Source organism: Piliocolobus tephrosceles, chromosome 8 (assembly GCF_002776525.5).
Source record: "Piliocolobus tephrosceles isolate RC106 chromosome 8, ASM277652v3, whole genome shotgun sequence".
Lineage (NCBI taxonomy): Eukaryota > Metazoa > Chordata > Mammalia > Primates > Cercopithecidae > Piliocolobus > Piliocolobus tephrosceles.
In genome coordinates this window covers 53,463,812-53,475,764 of record NC_045441.1, presented here as the reverse complement: position 1 = coordinate 53,475,764, position 11,953 = coordinate 53,463,812, and the positions used below count along the sequence as shown (strand labels likewise).

At 44.9% G+C, this 11,953-nt stretch overlaps 1 pseudogene; it reads right to left on the bottom strand.

Moving 5' to 3' along the window:
• Positions 1-8,336: 8,336 nt before the first annotated feature.
• Positions 8,337-9,598, bottom strand: LOC111551878 (annotated as a pseudogene).
• Positions 9,599-11,953: the final 2,355 nt, after the last annotated feature.

The following is an 11,953-nucleotide window of genomic DNA, read 5'->3' as shown; positions in this document are numbered from 1 at the left end:
GCCGCCCAGGCTGGAGTGCAGTGGCGCAATCTCGGCTCACTGCAAGCTCCGCCTCCCAGGTTCACGCCATTCTCCTGCCTCAGCCTCCGGAGTAGCTGGGACTACAGGTGCCCGCCACCACGCCCTGCTAATTTTTTTGTATTTTTAGCAGAGACAGGGTTTCACTGTGTTAGCCAGAATGGTCTCGATCTCCTGACCTCATGATCCTCCCGCCTTGGCCTCCCAAAGTGCTGGGATTACAGGCATGAGCCACCGCGCCCAGCCTAAACTTTATTATTTAGAGTTGTTTTAGATTTATAGTAAAATTGAGCAGAGTCATGAAGAGTTCCCATATAGCCTCTGCCCCCACACATGCATGGTTTCGCCCATTATCAGCCACCTCTACCACAGTGGTACATTTATTACAATTGATGAGCCTTCTCTGACACATTGTTTTCACCCAAAGTCTGTAGTTTACATTAGGGATCACTCTTGGTGGTGTATATTCTATGGGTTTTAACAAATATATAATGACCTGTCTCTAGCATTATAGCCCCATACAGCATCATTTCATTGACCTTAAAATACTCTGTGCTCTGCCATTTTACCCTTCCCTTTCTTACCCACCCCCAATCCCTGGCAACCACTGATCTTTTACTTTCTGCACAGTTTTGCCTTTTCTAGCATGTCATATGCTTGGGATTCTACACTAGGTAGCCTTTTCAGATTGGTTTCTTTCACTTAGTAATATACATTTAAGGTTCCTCCATTCTCCCATGTCTTTTCATGGCTTGATAACTCATTTCTTTTTAGTGTGGAGTCATATTCCATTGTCTGGGATATACTATGGTTTATTTATCAAGTCACCTTCTGAAGGACACCTTAGCTGCTTCCAAGTTTTGGCCATTATGAATGAAGTTGCTATAAACATCCATGTGCTGTCTTTTTTTTGAGGTGGAGTCTCGCTCTGTCACCAGGTTGGAGTGCAGTGGTGTGATCTTGGCTCACTGCAACCTCCACCTCCCAGGTTCAAGTGATTCTCCTGCGTCAGCCTCCCATGTAGCTGGGACTATAGGCGCGCACCACCACACCCAGCTAATTTTTGTATTTTTATATTTAAAGCCCAGGCTGGAGTGTAGTGGTCTGATGTCGGCTCACTGCAGCCTCCGCCTGCCAGGTTCAAGCAATTCTCCTGCCTCAACCTCCCAAGTAGCTGGGACTACAGGCACATGTTGCCATGCCCGGCTAATTTTTGTATTTTTAGTAGAGACAGGGTTTCACCATGTTGGCCAGAATGGTCTTGATCTCCTGACCTCATTATCTGTCTACCTTGGCCTCCCAAAGTGCTGGGATTACAGGCGTGAGCCTCTGTGCCTGGCCCCATGTGCTGTTTTTTGTGTGAACCTAAGTTTTCAACTCCACTGGGTAAAAACAAGGAGCACAATTGCTAGATTGTATAGGAAAATTATGTTTAGTTTTGTAAGAAGCTGACAAACTGTCTTCCAAAGTACTATCCTTTTGCATTCCCGCCAATAATGAAGAGAGTTCCCCTTGCTCCACATCCCCACCAGCCTTTGGTGTTATGAGTGTTCTGGATTTTGGCTACTCTCATGGGTACATAGTGGTATTTCATTGTTTTAATTTGCATTTCCCTAATGACATATGATGTGGAGCATCTTTTCATGTGCTTATTTGCCATTTGTATATCTTCTTTTGTGAAGTATCTGTTAAGGTCTTCGGTCCATTTTAAAATTAGATTGTTTCCTTATGTTGAATTTTAAGAATTCTTTGTGTATTTTGGATAAAAGTGCTTTATAAGGTATGCCTTTTGTAAATGTAATATTTCCTCCAGATCGGTAGCTTGTTATTTCATTCTTTTGATAATGTCTTGGCCAGGCACAGTGGCTCACACCTGTAATCTCAGCACTTTGAGAGGCCAAGGCGGGCAGATCACGAGGTCAGGAGTTCGAGACCAGCCTGACCAACGTAGTGAAATCTCATCTCTCCTAAAGATACAAAAAATTAGGCAGGTGTGGTAGCATGTGCCTGTAATCCCAGTTACTCAGGAGGCTGAGGCAAGAAAATTGCTTGAACCCTGATAGTGGAGGTTGCAGTGAGCCGAGATCGCACCATTGCACTCCAGCCTAGGCGACAGGGTGATACTCCATCTCAAAAAAAAAGAAAGAAAATGTCTTTTGCAGAGTTGAAATTTTTAATTTAATTTAATTTAATTTAATTTAATTTAATTTAATTTAATTTAATTTAATTTAATTTTTGAGATAGAGTCTCTCTCTGTTGCCCAGGCTAGAGTGCAGTGGCGCCATCTCGGCTCACTGCAGCCTCTGCCTCCCAGGTTCAAGCGATTCAAGTGCCTCCGTCTCCCGAGTGGCAAGGATTACAGGTGTGTACCACCATGCCGGCTAACTCTTGTATTTTCAGTAGAGACGGGGTTTTGCCATGTTAGCCAGGTTGGTTTCAAACTCCTGATATCAGGTGATCCACCCGCCTCAGCCTCACAAAGTGCTGGGATTACAGGCATGAGCCACCGCTCCCAGCCTAGTTTTTTAATTTTAATGAAGTGCATTAAAATTTTTTTGCATTGATTGTGCCTTTGGTATTGTATCTAAAAAGTCATTGTCATACCAAAGGTCATCTAGGTCTTGTCCTCTGTTACCTTCTAGGAGTTTTATAGTTTTGCATTTTATAATACTAGAATTTAACCCACAGATATGTGTGTTGCATACAAATAAGTACGCTTGAGGATGTTCTCTGCGGTTTGTTTATAGTTTCAAAAAATTAGGAACAACACAATTGTCCATCAGTAGGGGACTGGTTCAATTATGGCACAATCTATACGTGGTGATGTTGAACAAGCTTCGAGATATACTGTTGAATGGAAAAAAAATCAATATGCAAAGCAGTGTTAACAATGTGCCACCTCTTGTACTTTGAAAAGGATACAGTGTATACACACACACACAAACATACAGACACACATACATACATGCTGGTATACATGTAGACTATCTCTGGAACAACATAGAAAAAACTAAAAACAATGGTTGCTTCATGTGCAGGGGAAGCAAAGGCCTGGGGAGTGGGGCAGGGATGGGAGGAAAGGGACTTCATCTTCATTATATACTCTTTTGGACATTTTTAGCTTTTGATGATGTGCACGTATTATTCAGTAAAATTAATGAAATAAAAATCCAAATACAATAAATGCATAGCAATGGACACCTGTTCCGTACAATTCAAGGACACATTTTAGGGTTGAAGAAATAATGCTAATACATTATTAGAATTTAATATTTAGGTATCATACTTTTGATGATTGTAAAGCTAAGATTTCTGGGGATGTGGAGGAAATGGAGAGGGATAATCCACGTACAGATGGGCTTGCAGCATGGACATTACCTCGGGCTTTCCTCTGCTGGGAGATGCAGCTCCATGGGGAGGTCTCTGAGGGCGAGGAGGGGTCTCTCACTGGGTGTCTCTGCCAACCATCCACATCAAAGGTCATTCTCACTCCTGCCATCTAGCAAAAAGGGTGTGAATTTTAGGAGACAAATTATTAGACTATGGCATTCTCCATTTCTTCTTTACCAGGGTGTCATTTACTAGCATATTTTAGCAAAATAGGATGGCATTAAGAGTGCAGAGGTGAGGAAGCCTGGGAAATGCTTGGGAAGCGAAGGCCTTGACTGGAGAGCAGCAGAGGTCTTTGAGGTATCCTCAGAAAGCATGCCTTGCCCTTTCCCCGGTTCTAAACGGAAAGGCTACACAGCAGGGAGCTCTGTGTGCCCCACCACCTGATTGCCACCCAGTGCCATTGAAGCTTAGCCTGTGCCCCAGGAGCTAAGCAGAGATGGCCAGTCTCCAGCCTTCCGGGAGCCTCCATGGCCTCCAAGACCATGCTTCATCTTCGTTGGTGGCCCATGTGCAAATGGGCCAGGGATCTTAGAGATCCCCTTGAAGTCATAGCTCTGGACCTCCTCCCACAACCACCTGCTGTGATGAACTGAGTCTGGCCTCCTTGAGTGACGGTCCTCTTGTTGGAGGCTGGCCACCTAGAGTACAGTGATTAGACCCTGAACCAGGCCAAGTTAAAGCACAGGTCTCTAAGTCCTATTGTGTAGAGTGTGGTGGAGTGCAGGGTTTCCCTGACTGAAACTGCAGATAAATAAAGAAATTCCATCTCATTGCCCATCATTTGTTCTTGGTCTTCCCCCACAAGCCAAAATTACCAGAAAAGTACACACAGGTGAGCCAGAGAAAACCAGAGAAGTAAAGACCTGGGCCAGAGCAGCAGGGCACTAAATCTAAACAGGTGCTAGGATCCAGCCCCCTAGATTTCTTTGGGGCCTGGTTTCCTCTGGTAGACACTCATCTGGCTCGAGAGTCCTACAGATGACTGCATGGGCTGTCCTGTCTCTGAATCTCACTTAATACTTGGATTCAGAGATGGCTTGTCTGGAAGGAACACTCTGCCCCACATGAAGACTTTTTCTAAAGCAAGACTTTTGTCTTTTAATGAGAAGCGTCTTATCATTTTTACTTGACCCCTGGACTGCAGTGGAAGCCGTGTCCCAGCTTGAACGTCCTCTCACTCTGGAGTGCAAATGAGCTCCCACTTGCACCACGTGTTCCCTGTGTGCTGGGCCCCACTGGGCGGTCAAGGGCATTGTCTCACTTACTTCTCACAGCATCCTCTGAGGTGTGCACTATTTCTAGCCTTGTTTTACAGAGAGGAGATGGGTTTGGAAAGGAAAAGCAAGTTACCCAAACTCAGCTGGGCAGCCTGACTCCATCCCTCCACCCCTCATTGCTCTTTTAGTAGTTTAAACAACACATCCAAAAGTTAAAGATCTAAAATCCCATTTATTGACCCCCTAAAGTCCGATGCTTGATTTCAGTGATGTGGTCCTGTAGTTCAAGCAATGCAGGGTAGAGGAGATGGAGTCAAAATCTTCTGACAGCACCCAGTGCCTTTGCATGCAGGAGAGGGTACGGCTGCCCACTGCTGTCCCATGGATGGTACCTCCTCCTTGTCCTTCCTCCAGAGAAGAGATGTGGTCACAGCTGACCTGCCACAGTGAGAAGCAGCTTCTCTCGGCAGACTGGCAGTGTGTATGGATAATCTCAGGGTTCACTGGACCTGCTCTTGGAGGTGAGGGTCTGCCCCACCAACCATCACTTTATGTCCACTCTGGCTCAGGACATCTGCTTCTGGGCACACATGCAAAACATCTCCTCCCCAGGCAGGGCCTTTGAGGGGATATCCTTGAGCACAGCCTGGCTCGTTCAGGCTTCTCCCAACTGGGAGATCACCTGCTTTCATCGATCTCTAATTTAGAGTTCCCTACCTGATTTAACAAGACGCTAGTGCTGTCCTCAGGATTCCTGGAGTCTACAAGTCTTTGCTTGGAAATCCCTGAGGAGAAAGAAAGGCGCCCTAAACTTATTTCTTCCTCACCTTTAAAGGGGTTCCCATTCAAAATCCTCCCTGGTCCCCTCCTTTCCTAAACAAAAGGCGTTCTTTACAGTCCCAACTCACAGTTTGTTCTGTTTTTCAATATTTGGTTGTTGCTTTAGTGTAAGGTCCTTGGGGTATTTAAACCACATGGATTAAAGAAGAGCAGCTGGAAGGTGGAGAACGTTTCAGCAGAGTATCTTTTCTCTCTCTAATTGGTAGCAGCACAATCTGTAACAAGGTGAGTCTAATTCCATTCTGCTGAGAGAGGAAGAGTTTTGTTTTTATTATCCTTCCAAGACTGGCAAATTGGCAGGGTTTTTTTTTTCTAATATAATAAAAAGTAGAAAAGCCCCAGTTTCTTCCCATTTCTGAGGAATCATCAAATGTCAGGGTCAAATGAGGACACAGACATGTCCCTTTCATCACACCATTGCCTTGCTCCAGAGCCCCCTTGTCTGCCGGGACCCATCTTATCTAGTCCAGCCTGGTTCAGCATTACTTGGAGACACGTGCCACCTTCTCCCGTCCCACCACTCTGTGCCCACACCTGCCAGGGCTGGTCTGGAGGGCACCTGCTTCATATCAGCGGCTTTCTCCACCTCTGGACCAGTCCATTACCCACCTTCAAGACCTTCCTCAAGCCTCATCTCTCCACAAAACTTCTCCAGACTCAACCAGACCCATAAGACTGCTCCCTTTCTGTGAATTCCTTTAGCCCTTATGCCCATTACTGCAACCATGCACTGCGTGGCATAGTTCTCTAGGTGTGACCACAGCAGCATGGAGGGAACCTTCAACTGTCATAGACATAGACCCTGTGCACACTGTCAAAACAATTACTATAATCCCCTTCAAACTCTTATATTGGCCAATTAAAAAGCACCTAAATACAGCCCTAACGGAGGGTAATTTGGTAATATGAATTTAAAAACTTAATATTTTGTAGACCCTTTGACCCAGCAATTACACTTCTAGAAGTATCTCCTTAGGAAAAAATCATGTATGCAGGAATGTCCATTAGGAATATTTATTCTAAAAATTAGAAATAATTCAAATGTCCAACAATAGGAAAATGGCTAAATTATAGAGGAGCTGTGCAAAGGGCTATTCTACAGTCATTCAGATATTACAGAATAGTATTTAATGACAGGCAAAGATATTAAGGTTATATTATTTAGTAAAACAAAATAAAACCAAACCAGACTTCAAATTAATGACAAATTTTACTTTAAATCATCTATCTACAGCTCAGAAGAGCTAAAAAAGAAGTAGACAAGTCATAGAATTAGAAGGTAGAGCTCTTTCGATGGGGTAATAATTCATTTTCTATATGCTAGGAAAAACTTAAAAATACACATAAACAAAGGAAGAGAAAAATTGACCAGCTGCCGCCACCCACATACAACCACAGTTAACATTTTGGTGGAGGCTTTCCATGATTTTTCTGTGTGTGCATGCAAGTGCATGTGTGCTTGGGTATGAGTGCATGTATCATGAGTGGTACTCTTTTAGTAGTCCTTGGGTCATTAACACAGAGATGCAGTATACATCCTGATTTATGAAAGCCTGATGTTCTTTTGTACTTCTACCCTCTTCTGATAATGCCTTAAAATACTAATTTATTAATTTACCCTTTCCATCCCACTCTGACCTTACATATTATTGTTGCCATACATTTTAATTCCATAGATATTATAAATTCCATGAAGCATTGATAATCAATATTTATTTATATTTCTTACATACACTTTCCATTGTTCTTCATTCCTTTCTACACCTCCAATTTCTGTCTTTAATCATTTTCCTTCTGTGTGAAGAATAACCTTTAGTATTCCTTTAGTATAGGTCTTGTGCTGACAGATTTATCCATTTTTGGTTGAAAATGTTTTTATTTCATCTTCATTCTTGAAGGATATTTTTACTGAGTGTAGGATCCTCAGTTGGTTGATTTTCTGTCAAGTCTTTGAAGATATTTTGAACAGTTTTGCTGTGATGTGCCTAGGTCTGCTTTTGCATTTATTTGTCCTGCTAGGAGTTGGTAGTACTTCCTGAACCTGTGGCTCAATGTCTTTCATCATTTTTCGAAAATTCTCAGCTACTGTCTCTTCAAATATTGCATCCACCCAATCTCTCTCCACTTTTGGGACGCCAATTACACATTATGTAATGTGTTATGTACACAGTATTTCTATGTCTCTTATTCTTTCCTCTGTCATCATTCATCATTCCAACTATTTTTTCATAGCCTATCTTGCAGATCATTAATTTTCTATTCAGCTGCATCTATTCTTCTATTAAATGCACTCAATTAATTAGTTTCAGTTACTGAATTTTTCAGTTCTACAGATTCCATTTGATTTTTCTCTGTGAAAAATCACAATGTTATTTACTTATTTATTTTTACATTTTGCTTGTTTATTATGTTTTCTCTCCATCAGAATGAAAGCTCCTCGAGGGCAGGGACTTTGGTCTACTGTCTGTATTGGCTGGTGCCTAGGGTTGTGCCTGTATGCAACAGGCACACAATGAATATAAATATTTTTGCTGTACACTGGACGGACGTGAGTGATTCTCTGGGGCTTCTGCAGGGTCTGGTTTGGGAAAGGGGGTGCTAGGGAAAAACCCTGCTCCCTGCAGCCTCCCGTTTTAATCTTTCAGTGTTGAAAAGTGGAGAGGAGCCAGATTCAGTTTGCTGGGGAGAGAGCCAGTGGGGCGCCAAGGTGCCCAGAGCAGCCTTTGGGAAGGTGTGGGGGAGACTGGATTCCCAACTGCCAGCCTCCAGGCCTTGGATGGACCTAGGACGCTGAGACAGAACATACAACACTAGGTGAGTCACCCGCCAGTCACCAGCTCACTGAGGAACCAGAATAATGTACTGTTCTTAGTTTTGAAGGCACTTGGAGAAGGAGAGGAAGGAGAGATGGGGGGCTGAATCTCTTCCCACCCCAGGAACCCCAGTCGGGGGTCCCTGTTCTGGAGCCATGGGGTTGGAGTGCCAGCTCCAGCAGAGTTGTCTGAGCAGTGGCCTGAGGTGCTGGGTCTGACATGATTGTTGACCATGGAAGGCCTCGGGCCATCCTGAGCTTGGATCTTGGCTGCCGGCCGGCTGCTTCTGCAGCAGGGCCAGGGTGGCCCGCTTCTTAATGCAGCGCAGCTGCTCCTGCTTTGCCTGCTTGAGCTTGGTGGGGTTTCGGATCACTTGGACGATTTCCACCTTTGGCTCATTCCAGGCATTTCAGGTTCTCGGCCTGGTGCTGTTTCTTCTCCTGGCGGCGCCTTTCCTACTCCTCCTCCAGGTGAGGGGCAAAGTCCTTGGCCAGCTTCCTCTCCTGCTTCATCTTCCGCTGCCACGATGGGCACAGGGGCTTGTCCTGAAGCATCAGAGAGAATCTTTTCTTGGAGTGGTTCTTCCACATTCAACCCGGTTTGGGCTTCCCCTTCGGGATTACAGGAAGCTGCTCTTCCTTCAGCTTCTTGGATGCTGGGGCCTGGGGTGAAGAACCCTTTCGCTTCTTTGCCGTGAGGCCGTCACCATCTCCCCAGCTGGAGGTGGTTTGCTCTGCTCCTGCTGACCCTGACCCCGGGGGAAGCCAGGTGCCTCGAGTGTCAGCTCCAGTAGTAGCTGAGAGGGCTCCGGACCCAGAGCTTGCTGAATGGGGTTAAGGCTCTGGTGATCCTGGGCCTGGCAGCAGCTGATGCTGGGGGGCCCCTGGGGTCAGCTCCTCCTTACTTTGGGCCAACACCGAGGCCAGTACTCCCTGGTCCTGAGAACACTTGGGTGCCTCCTCACTTGGCTTCGGCTGACATCGTGGGGATTCAGGACTGACTCCAGCTGTCTTTGAGCCGACTCCAGGTGTAGGTCTTGCTGATGTTGGGGGGACCTTGGGCCTGATTCTGGCCGCCCTTGGGGGGCACTCCAAGCCTGCACCCTGCTGCAAAGACTGGGTGTCTCCAGCGACCTTTTGGTGGGGGGCTCAAGGCCAGCTTGTTGCACACTCGGAGCAGACCCGGGCTCCCTCGTTTCTTCTGGGTTCGACTCCAACTCCACAAGGACCCGTCTCGCCCGCAAAACTGAGATGAGGTTCTCCGGGGATTCAGGCCTAGGCCTTCCAGCCCTTGGCTGTGCCTTAGCGGTGTATCCATGGTTCAGCCGGTAAGTTTCCAAACCCCTACACACATCCACAATGTTATCTTGAAACATCAGGCATGGTTATTTTAAAGTCTATGTTAATACCTTGCTTGTCGGGATCCCCCGTGGGTCTGTTCTTTCTCTCGATTTTCATCTGTACTTTTCTTATATGCCTGGTTATTTTTGCATAAATGCCTGAAATTGGTTATGAAAATATAGTAGAAAAAGTTAAAAGTTAGAAGAATGGTACCATGTCTTCAGAAAGGATTTATCTGTGCATCTGGATGATAGCTGGGGCATTAGCAACCTAGGATCCCATTAATCCAAATTCAGGAATGAGAGGATTTGAAGCTGAGTTTCAGTCCCTTTGAAAGTTAGTTTACTTCTGGTTCATCTTTTCTTCCAGAGTATACATAATTATGAGTATCACCTCAAATTATAGAATTCAGTTTCTGTTCCCCTGCATTCTGCAAAGCAATCAAAGCCCTGTTTATGTTTTTAACCTTTCAACCATAAATCTCTTCTGAGACTGGCAGAGATAGTCCTAAATGCCACTGGGTTTCCATTGCTCTGTGTTTCTGCCTTTCCCCAAATCTTAACCTGGTAACTCTTTTCTGCCTTGTTTGTTCTCTAATGCCTTCAAGCAGATTTTTACTACTTTGTTCAGCTTTTCTAACGGTCTTCCACTGATAGGTAGGTTGGTCCAAATATCCTATTCTGCCACTGCTGAAAGCAGAAATCGGATATCTATTATGAAATTCATTTTAAAGGGCTTCTATAACTATTTTTTCCCCCCTATTACTGAATAATATGCCACTTTGTTTCTTATTACTGTTGAATTGGTTGTCCTTTGTTCCTTTGAATCTGAAAAGAATTGCCAACCAAAACTGTAGAAAATTACTTCTGCCTGGGACTGCTCAAGGATTCTTTCTCCTGTGGTTCATCTACTTATATCCCACTTTACTGCTCAGAAACTCACCCATGATACTGCCTGGCCAGTTGGGACCCAAGACAAGAGTGCCTCTTGATGTCTCCCTGAGTCCAGACTACCCTGCCTCTTCCTTTCTGGGGTCTAATTCTTGCCAATGGATGAAAGCCTGTCGTGGCCCAGATCTACTGTCCTAATTCTAATGCTTTGGGGCTCTGTAGAAGAAGAAAAATGCAGTCTACAATTCCACACACCAAAGGCCTGGGAAGCAAAGCCAAAGCATCAACAAGATCATATTTTAATCTGCCTTTTGCCTGCCTCTCATTTGTATTGGTGAGAGCTACAGCTACTGGCCCCTTTTCTGTCAGTGATTCACACAATTTTGTTGCTAGTGCTGAATTTCCCAGCTACCAGAAAGAGGATCTAATGTTTCTTTTTCAAAGGTCAAGTCTATCACAGTTATTTTTTTGTTTGAGTTGATTTTAAGAACAGTCTTTGGAAGGATAGTGGGTGGGGTGGCATTCTATAACACTGCTTCCCTCTCCAGGGCTCTTAATGAACAGAGGTAGGACCCGGGAGGAGGTAATTGCAGCAGTATCCAAGACTTCAGTGTTGGGTTCCTTTTGTAACTCATCCATCCACCCACTCACTCCCCCACTCTTTGGCTTGGTTTGGAGTGCTATAACAAAGTGCCACAGGCTGGGTGGCTTTGAAACAACAGGAATTTATTTCTCATGGTTCTGGAGACTGGAAGTCCGAGACAGAGTGGTAGGGTTCTGGTGAGGACCTTCTTCTGGGTTGCAGATTGTCATCTTTTCGTTGTATCTTCACATGGATAAAAGAGTATGAGAGAGCTCTCTGGGGTCCCTTTTATAAGGACACCAATCCCATTCATGAGGCTTCCGTGTTCATGACCTAATTACCCTTCAAAGACCCTCACCTCCTAATACCATCACATTAGAAATTAGTTACCGTACGAATCTGAGAGGGACACAAGCATTTAGTCCATAAAACTCATTCCCCTCCTCATTGAATATATACTCATTAGACCTTACCACTTGCAGGACCTTATGCTAAGTATAGTACTTCAGGGGATTAAAAAGGTTAGGCAAGGCACAGTGGCTTGCGCCTGTAATCCCTGCACTTTGAGAGGCTGAAGGAGATGGATCACTTGAGCCCAGGAGTTCGAGACCAGCCTGGGCAACACGGCAAAGCTCTTGTCTCTACAAAAAAAAAAAAAAAAAAAAGAATTAGCTGGGTGTGGTGGTGCAGGCCTGTAGTTCCAGCTATATGTGCAGCTGAGGTGGGAGGATCACTTGAGGCCGGGAGACGGAGGTTGCAGTGAGCTGAGATTGTGCCACTGCGCTCCAGCCTGGACGACAGAGTGAGACCCTGTCTCAAAAAAAGAGAGAGATTAGAAAAATCATTATAGAAGGATGAT